The following is a 10,000-nucleotide window of genomic DNA, read 5'->3' as shown; positions in this document are numbered from 1 at the left end:
CAAGTTTCAGCTGGAGGCGCGGCTAGTACTAGTGGCGACGATGTTTAACACTATTAATTAAAGCTCAGGAACATCAGGAATTTGATCCAGCTGTCCTGATTTCAATTGTATAAAGGAGTCGTTGTATGCTTATTCTTGAAGAAATGTGTTTTTTCGACGAGGATGCTCGGAAAGAAATCCGAGTGCACCTTTGCAGGAGTCGAACCTATGACCTTCCGATTACTAGTTCGGATGCTCTACAGCTACTACTGAGCTATAGGAGACTCGTGGGGGATGGTGGCTCGGGTATATTCGGGAAAAATCCGAGTGCTCCGTTGAAGAAGTCGCACCTAGCGACGACCTTCCGATTACTAGTTCGGATGCTCTACCAGTGAGCTATAAATAGAAGACTCGTGGGTGCTAGGGCATTAAAATAGGTTCCGGTAATCACAAATGTTGCGCTACACGGCCAGGAGGTAAATGCTAAAAGGGACTTATGAGAAGGACATTGGATACTATCTCGTGTGACAATTACGCGGTGTAGATAGAGTAGAAGGTCACCAACGTAATATTCCCATGCACCGTATTTAGGTCTAAGCACCCATTTTGAATGGCGCTGATCAACCGTGAGTGTTTAAGTCAAAGCACCCATTCCGAATAGCGCTGATCTACAGTATTTTTAAAGTCGAGTATCTATATTTAAGGTGACTGCATGAACACAGTTTTTATGTACTTATACTTTCATTACTTCCATATTTAAGCATCTTTTTGCGTAGAAGCTCAAACTTGGTCACTGACGAGTGCTACCACGAAGGTTTATATTTTTGACATTTAAAAAGCTCTTTAGGCTGTTACCATGGTAACGCGTCTAGATGAAAACAAGGCTTAAAGGATGCTTATTCCTGATTTATGTAAATTCACTCATTAGTTTTTTTGCAGCATTTGCGTACATAAAATAATAGAAATAAAATACGTTTAACAGCTGTTATCACAGAATTTCAACAGACAGATTTTTCATGATTCGCTGATAGACGTTTTTTTAGTTTTCCCAAGGTCTTGTTTGTTAATTTTGTTCGTTGTTTGGATAGTCAACTCGTTTAAAGTAGGAACTATTTTAATTCCAAATTTCTGCAAAATCTAATCACGGGTTTGCGAGAAATTTGGTTTCACGTCCAACAAATGTTGGTCTGAAATATTTGGGCGAATGCACCGCATTTATTTTCACTTTTAAAGCGCCATGACTTTCACAAAACGGAAGCGAATTTACACTGCATTTCCAAGGCCATCGTGAGAAGGAGAAAAAAACAATTCTCGCCAAAAGTCGCGATACAGTCTTTGTTTTGTTTTTGTTTTTCAAATCCGCGTCGTCCTTTACAGAATACCGGTGACCGCAGGAAAACTGTGTTCAGTCACCTTAAATATTATGAAACTTCACGTTTGTTTAACGGCTTGCTTCTATGGTCTAGTGGTTGTCATTGATTCCTAATTCGTTCATGGTCCAAGTTCTAGAAACCTTGCACAAGAGGAATCGTCCTTCTCGTCTATCCCAGATAATGCTTTCTCTGCTAGGACGATATTGTGGAAATTGGTGCATTCTCGTTACATTCTGTAATTCTCGCGAACGCGTCTCAAAGTGCTCAGTGGCAGAAAATCCGAACTGATAATCGGAAAGTCGTAAGTTCGTTTCCCGCAAAGGAGCTCTCGGCTGTTTTTCGAGTTTTCCCGACGCACAATCGTAAACATCATTTCTTCATTTCACTAACTGGGGTAAACATTTGACATATCCTTTATGCCGTATAATCAACGAAACATGATGATTTCACTAAATCTTGTTTAAGAGCTCTCAAAACCAACACCTCGTGCTTCTTCGTACGTACGTACTCTTTTCAGCCCTTTACAACTACCAAGCGATACTGCCTCATTTTCAACCAAAGAACATCAATAAAAATAGAACTTAGTTTTCAATGGTGACGTCGAAAATGTAGTTATCACATCTTTTTTCCCACATTATATCGAAGCCTAGTGTTGCAAGTCTTAAAATACAAACAAGTATTACTTGTTACACTTACCAAAGTTGGTTTACTAGAAATGGTAAAGCCACCTAAGTCAATCAAACATTTTGGTTCGACATTTTTGCCATGATGAGAAGGAAGAAAGTGCGTCCGAGATTTTCAAGTTCAAAGATCTTGCAAAGTTCGGCAGTCCAAGGTTCGAAATCCAGAGAGATCTTTTTAATCCCTTATTCAGTGAAACATCATTTCGTTTCTGTGTGTCAGTGTGGATGTAGTTGCATAAAAACCGATTTTCACCGGTGGTAGTGTAACCCTACGCTAAAGAACAGAAATCTTGTACGCGCCTGCATGGTTTTCTACAATAAAGCACATGATGGAAACAGTTTAAACAAAGTTTATTGAGGCGAAGCTTTAAGACGTTAACAGTACTTGGATGCCAACGAAGCGATAATGGGATGATGAAGTAAAACGAAGCGGTAACCCGCTTGCTTTTTATGTTGCTCTTGGAGCTTTTACTTGGGAACCTAAGTGGAGTGCTGAGTGCTCGTACCATAGTGTGAAAACGATTTTGTAAGAAACCGTTGTTTCAAATGTAAAACCTTGGAAACACGACCACGAGGTTTGTTATTGAAAAGTTCAATGTAAATTCAATGCTTTTTTGTGTATATCACCCTGGCATGAAAATCCAAAATCTTAAAATAAATTCCAAAGGACAACATGGGGATATTTGGCTTGTTGCAAAGAAAAGAAGCATGACTTGAACAAGGTTAGTGAGTGCATGACCAGCCTTCCACCAATGTTTCCCCTTCGATTTCCGCTCTCGACTTCATTCACGGGTTGTTGTTGACAACTTCGTTCCCAGGGTCCCCTCTTTTCCTCCCTCGAGTTGTAGCAACAGCGACGGCTACGGCAACGACAACACCACAAAGCAAGACTATCATTGGTTAAAAAAAGGAAACACAACCCGTGCAGCACGTGCAGCAAGAATAGTAACGATAGCCCTGAGATATATTTTGAAGTAACGTTGTAGTTGACGTTGCCGGACTCCTGATAAAATTCCCTACTTTCTCGAGGTTGTTTTGTTGGTTCTCTACTCTTCTTTGATAAGTTTCTCTCTGTTTTTCCCGCTCTCTTCAGAAATCAACACTGCATATAATCTGGCCTGTTTTAAGTTAATTTATACCGTCTCTGCAGTTTTTTTGTACAGAACTGTCGAAATAATTCCTCACTGACGAGCAACGAAGTAAATGCGACTTATCGTGACAGACGCGTAACGAAATAAATTTTTGGCGGGAAAACAGCTTCCTCGCCGACTCCCTCCCCCACCAATATTTTAACGATGAAAAAAATGATAATAGAGCGCACCTCTTTGCAATAATTGGGTTAGAGAGGAGGTCAAATGTTCTTTTTTTAAAATTCTGTTTTCAAGTCGTCAAAACATCTACATGATCTCATGACCTCTTGACGACGTTATATACACTAAGAGAAGGACAATTAAATGAAGCAGGAGATATTTTTCTTTCGTGGTTAACGATTGACTAGTACGAGCTGAGATACGATACTTAATAAGTCGATGGATCAATAAAGGAGGAATCCAATTTACGAATCAGTTGTAAAATTTGATAACTGGGTGGAAGGAAATCCGCGAATGCTCGGAATGTAGTGGCATAACCTTTATACCTACACATTGTCAAATTCAAACCTTCATACATCAACAAAACCTGTTTTCTTTTCAAATGGATCCCTTAAAAGCGCAATTAATGGTAGAAGGCAATTAAGGGAGATGAAACAAAGCAAACACATAAGCATTTGCTACCAGCTTTACGTCACCAGCGAAAAATGAGAACGCAGATGAAGAGATGTAAGTGCTGAGAGAGATAATCCCATCAACAAATAATTTTCTCTTACCCTCAATGAACATTCATTGACAGATATTCGAGTAACACAACCGACGTTTTACAGTCAATAACCGAAATAAGTGGCATGGAATTATTGGCTTTAACTTCGGCCAAGAAATAGTTATTAATTTCCTCTCGTAGAATCTCGCTAAGAGAAATTCAATCTTGACCTTGCTGAACGCGCAGTGAGCGAAACAAAACTGTTAAGGGACTCAGTTCTGACTTACCTCAAATCTTGTTCCTCGCACTCTAGGGGTCGCAATTGCCAACTTGCGTCGCGTCTACGTCAGTTTTTCTGAGTCTTTTGGTCCCTTTGTTGTTATTCTCAAGAGGAGACAAGGCTTGCAGCAAACTGTCAGTGAATGACAACAAAAGATATTGGGAAAGGATATCGGTATTCATTAATAGGGTAAAGCAACTGTACAATCTTAGCTGTCCAAATTTTTCCCGCCACTTTGAAAATTAAGTGCTTATCTGCATCTGCCAGTCGTTGGATAAACAGGCTACAATGCACAATGAATTGAAATAACAGACATTCATGAAATAAGAGCCTTTTAATTCTCCGCGTTAATTTCACGACGAATGAGACGACGGCTACGGAATTATAACGTCATGTCTGTAAAAGACTTGGTAGCGGGTTTCGTTCTAGGCGGGAAAAATAAAGAACTTAAGCAAAAGCCCCAAGCGACGATGGCCTCAAACATCTCGTTTGAATATGCCGTCGCTTAGAGATATGCGGACTCTTCTTCTCCTCATGCAAAATGATGGTGTGATTGATGATGAAAGAATTCATATTACTGGTTGCTGCTTTAAATAATTAATTAAATTCCTTTGCTTTCTTCTATAGATAAATTCATTGCCTAACTAGTGAATTCCACCGATATCACATGAATAACGAAGCGATGAGTACGATATTTATTTTTTCGAGTGAAATTTACTCAGGAATTCAACAGTTTGGCAATGAATCTTTCTTGCGCCGCATGAGTTTACAGAGAAAACGAGATGCTTCCGTGAAGCATACACTGGGTTGCCTGTGGTACATGTTACAGAAGAATTGTGTGGTATTGAACTACAGCATTCCAGTCTCTGAAGAATAACAAATAAAAGAGAAGCGAGAAACATTGGCTTCTGGGCTGACATGTTGATAATTTTCAATTTCCCTCACAACTTCTTTTCACCGCAAGTTTAAGCGTGTCTTCTGAGCATCTGACAGCTTTGTAATACCAACGTTCACTGAAGTTAAACACTGTCCGGCGGGGCTAGTATCTGGATGGGAGACCAAAGCAATATACCCCTTGTAAAGCAGAAGCATCTGTCCGAAAATGCTATTAACGCGAACAAATGCGAACTCAGCAAGGTACAGATTTTGTTAGCTTGCTTTATGCAAAACAAGAACATCATTCTAAAAGCTTATTCTACTCAAAAAGTAGGTTCTGGAGGTAAATTTGAGAGTGGAAATCAAGGTTACGCGGCAGACGGCAACTACAAACTCAAGATTTAATTAAGTTAACACACCAGAAAGACGCTAACCTCATTTTGACAAGAAAATGCTTTACTATTGCCATAAAAACTATCCAGTTAAGCTCGCATATCACAAAACATGATGAATTCATAAAGGCCACCTTTTCCAGCGAACAATTTTTTGAAACAAACAACATATTTGCCATTAGCGGCAAAACCCCTCCTATTTCATTACGTGCGTGAAGAGAAGAAACTCAATCGTGTCAAATATGCGCAATATTGCAAATACAAACTTAATTTCAGGATCAAACCGTTTCCATGAAGAACCTTTTCCTTGAATAATGAAGCACAAAATACACGACAAGCTTTCTTTCAAATAATTCTTGGCTGTCACATTTCCAATTATTTTTTTTCCTGAAGACTGTGAAGAGTTGATCACAGATCCACTTAAGGTGTTCGATTCGTTCTCTGTCTTTGTTGAACCCATAAGTTACCACAGAATTTTCTATTTGGTTTCAGTGTTCTACATAACAGTACACTTGGTAAAATATAATTTTAGATATACAGCTCACTTTGATTTCGGCTCGACGGGCGATAGATTGTTGTCGAAGTACAATACTCGTCGCTTTTGAGATTCCAGGTGTTGGTTTTTCACCGCCTGCATAGTTTATCCAACTGACTTTCCATTATTGAGCTCCATAAGGGTATATTTTGTTTAAGGATCCACTAAAACGCCATTCGCGTTACATGACTTTCGACGCCATTGCAGGCTAAGTTAATGATTCTACTGTGTCCACCAGAGAAATCTACGCATTTCCACTACCCTCTCGATCCTAAGAAAATACGCGCAGAAGGCTGTATGCACAAAGACCACTCACCGGGGAAGTGACAGGCAAGACTTTTACCGACATGGAAAAAAAATAAAAAAATGAAGTAAATAAAATAAATAAAACGAACAAGTCTTGTTGCTGAGCAGCTTCAATTTGTTTATCTGCAGCAAGTTCCAATTCCCTTTTCCTCAGTTCAAGTTCCTCTTCTTTCAAATCAAGATCTTTTGCCCATTTTTCCTTTAGATAATCAATTGTATCATTTGTGCTTGTTGTTACCTTCTTCTTTTCATTGCCACTATCCGATTCATCATTCTCCCTTTTATTAGTTTCAGCCATTTTTTTCATTGCTTATTTCCTCACTTCTTCTGCTGTTGCCTTTCCCTTTTCTGCCTTTCTATTTTTGTCAAGATCCTGCGGTTCAATTTTAGCTTAACCATCCTTTTCTCTCTCTAAAATTTCTTCCAGCAAACTATCCACTTCTGATATTTCCACATGAATTCCTGACGCTTTCTCTCTCGTTTGGGCTTGCTTTGCAGTCAAGAGAGAGTACCTGTCACGGACAGCTCTTGCGGAGACTCTGAACGTTTTGCTGGTCAATGGCATTTAGCCACTGGGCAATAGCGTCCCAAACATTTCCCCTTTCTAGAACTTTAGGGCCAAATTTTTAGCAACCTTAAGCAACACTTTACTTCACTAATAGCTGATTTAAGCTATTGGCAAAGTACCGAGGAATGGAATCTACAAAGCCCCGATATACATACCCTTTCTTCGCAGTGTCTTGCGAAGAAGCCATGTTGTATTTCCTGGAAAAATACACTCGTCAGTGGCTCATTCACAGAATAAGTTATAAACAACAAAATCCGATAAAAACAGGCTTCATCAACCAATAAAGAATCAAATAAAAAACCAGGGTATACACCGAGTTTTCGCCAGTTTAAACAGATTAAATTACTGACGTTTTCGTGAGAACGCCAACTCACTCAAAATTCAGTCGTCGACGTATGCACAATGACGGTTGACTCAATCTCGACCCCAGAGTTCTTCTATGACTGGATCCAAGGCTCTGGTGACGAGAATGCAGCTGACTGAGACTAACATGCGCAATTCATTCAAAGCATCACGAATTTACTTCCGGGCGTCGTCGTCCTGTCGCTCGTCGTCGATGCTTAAGCTTCCTGGGCTCCAGGCCGGTGCATCATGGGTAGAGAGAAAACCGTATATAAGGGGAAGTGTAGCACGTGATAGTCATCTAGGCCTCTGAATCAACCCAGCTCAGAGCTCCGTTTAATCTGTCTTCGAGCTCTTGTTAATTCTCCCGCGTTGGATGTTGTTCATGTCCGCCATGTCAATCACCAAGGACGAGGTTTCGGATCTGATTACATTCAATAACCAACAGATGATGGATTCTTTTAAGGCCTTGTTACAAGACACCGTGGGTCAAATTAAACGGGCCAACGAAGACGCCGCGCCGACCTCTAAATGAGGGAGATTAAGAAGCTGAAACACAGTGAGCCCCATAAATTCAAACGGAAAGCCAACGAAGATCAATATAAGTTTAATCTGAAATTAGGAGAAACACTCGACAACGTCCGCTGCGCAAAAGTCACAGCTTGAAAATGTTAAATCTGAATTGGATGAAGGTGAGAAGTTACTGCTCGAACGCCAAAAACACATCCCTCTAGCTGATAAATCGGAGTCAGGTTGGTTTACCGTAGAAGAATACAAGAAGCATGATCTGGCGAATTTTCAGTGCCGAGCGGCGCGCACGAGCGACTTTGTCCACTGTGAAAAAGAAGAGAAGCAGCTCATTTGCCGCGAGCAGAAGATCTTCGCTTGTACGCCCGTCGGCCCCCTTTCCTTCATCGGACAGCTCTCAACAGAAACCCCAAGCCATTCCGTCTATTGTGCCCGCTTCGTTTACCGTTCGGCGTCCCAATATGGGCAGTTGTTTTGCTTGTGGTAAACCTGGACATTGGCGTTCTGTCCGGCGATGGCCAAACAGCAGCCTCCTTCGGCTTCAAAGTGACTTCAAGATCAGGATAAATCAGGTTTTGTTATTTCCATTTTTGATTATAATGATTTGATTATGGAAGCGGAAGATGAGAGTGCTTCAGATGCTAATCTTGTTTCACTTCGTTCCGAGATTCATCCTCTCATTTTCGATTCGCTGGGAGATTCCCTCGGTACGTTTGATTTTTCCAGTCAGCCCACGGTGCGAGGAAGGCTTAAATTGTGTATTCCTTTCTGGCGTGCCCTAGGAACTTCGCAATTTATTCTTAATGTTATCAGTCAAGGTTACAAGATTCCCTTCTTCGAACTACCGACACCTTTTTTCAAGGCAAACAATGCTTCGGCGCTTTCTAACAGTTCGTTTGTGTCCAAAGCTGTTAATGAACTGCTCCACGCTAACCTTGTTGAAGAGATGTTTTGCGTGCCTGACATTGTCAACCCGCTTTCTGTTTCCACGCCTAGTTCCTTGGTAAACAGAGGTTAATTCTGGTCTTAAGGCAAGTGAACAGTTTCATCTTCTAACAAAAGTTTAAATGTGAAGACTAAAGCGTCGCCATACAAATCTTTGATCAAGGCTGTCCTTTATTCAAATTTGATCTTTAGTCAGGATACCATCACATCGAGATTTTTCCCGCACATCGGAAGTTCCTCACCTTCGCTTGGGATTTTGGAACCGGTTCTTTAAGATATTTTCAGCTTTGCGTCCTTCCGTTTGGGCTGTCCTCAGCACCTTTCTTATTTACCAAAATGTTCAAGCCGCTTCTTAAATCATGGACAAGTCGGGGCATTCCCATCGCTATTTTCCTCGATGACGGCCTCGGTGGGGGAACTGATCCTGTTTCCGCCAAGATTAATAGTTTAGTGGTGCATTCCGATCTGGTTAGGTGTTATTCTCAACACTATCGATGGTTCTATCAAGGCCACTGACGAGGGAATCGCTACGCTTTCTCGCGACTTAGAGAATTTGTCTATCCATCAGCATCCTACGCGCGTTCACGTCAAGCGCGTGGCAAGCATTGCTGGCCAAATTATTTTTCTTTCAAGCTGTTTGGTGCCTGTTGCACGTATTATGACGAGATTACTTCTCTCGGTGATCAGCAGAGCTGTTTCTTGGGACTGTGTAGTATTGCTTACGCAGGATGCCATTTCTGAGATGGATTTTTGGAGGCATAACGTCCACGCCTTGAATGGCAAAGTATATTGGGGGGTTAAGTCTCTTCCTGCCAAAAATACCTTTTCCGACGCTTGTGATTCGGCTTTTGGTGCGTTTGTTCAATTGCAACCGGGAGTTGAATTAGTGTCTCACCAAAACTGGTCGATTGCGGAGACCGCGCAAAGTTCAACGTGGAGGGAACTCAAGGCTGTATGCCTCGCGTTAGAAGCATTTGGAAGCCGTCTCTAGGGGTGTAAAGTCATATGGTATTCTGACAACCAAAATGTTGCCTCCATTCTCCTTAACGGCAGCCGGAAGGCCGACCTTCAATTCCTCGCCCTCCAAGCCTTCCACATTTGCCTTCAGTTTGGTATATCTCTGGATCCTAAGTGGATCCCTAGGGACCTTAACTCTAGGGCAGATCTTATTAGTAAGCTTATCGACTTTGATGATTACGATCTTAACGACGTCATCTTTCAGGGCGTAGACGAGCTTTGGTGCCCCGTGGGCACCGTGGATAGGTTCGCCTGCACTTAAAATGCCAAGCTACCAAGATTTAACTCTAGGTTTTTCCAGCCTGGTTCCGAGGCGTTTGACGCGTTTTGCCAGGACTGGAGTTTTAATAACAATTGCTTTTGTCCCCCAGTTTGTCTCATC

The 10,000-nt window shown here is 41.4% G+C and overlaps 1 protein-coding gene across 4 annotated transcripts in view; it reads right to left on the bottom strand.

Annotated features, from left to right (window-relative positions):
* LOC137997781 (uncharacterized) overlaps positions 1-10,000 on the bottom strand; it is a 155,978-nt gene that overhangs the window by 120,979 nt on the left and 24,999 nt on the right. For 3 of the 4 annotated variants that reach the window (XM_068844022.1, XM_068844021.1, XM_068844024.1), the window contains exon 2: positions 4,117-4,241. The gene's annotated coding sequence lies outside the window, so the exon portion shown is untranslated. Of the gene's footprint in view, positions 1-4,116; positions 4,242-4,313; positions 4,383-10,000 lie in introns of those variants that run through there. The other variant, XM_068844023.1, reaches the window with a different exon arrangement.

The sequence above is a fragment of the Montipora foliosa genome, chromosome 3 (assembly GCF_036669935.1).
Source record: "Montipora foliosa isolate CH-2021 chromosome 3, ASM3666993v2, whole genome shotgun sequence".
Classification (NCBI taxonomy): Eukaryota; Metazoa; Cnidaria; class Anthozoa; order Scleractinia; family Acroporidae; genus Montipora; species Montipora foliosa.
Note: the sequence above shows the minus strand (reverse complement) of the source record. Positions and strands in the feature narration are given on the sequence as shown.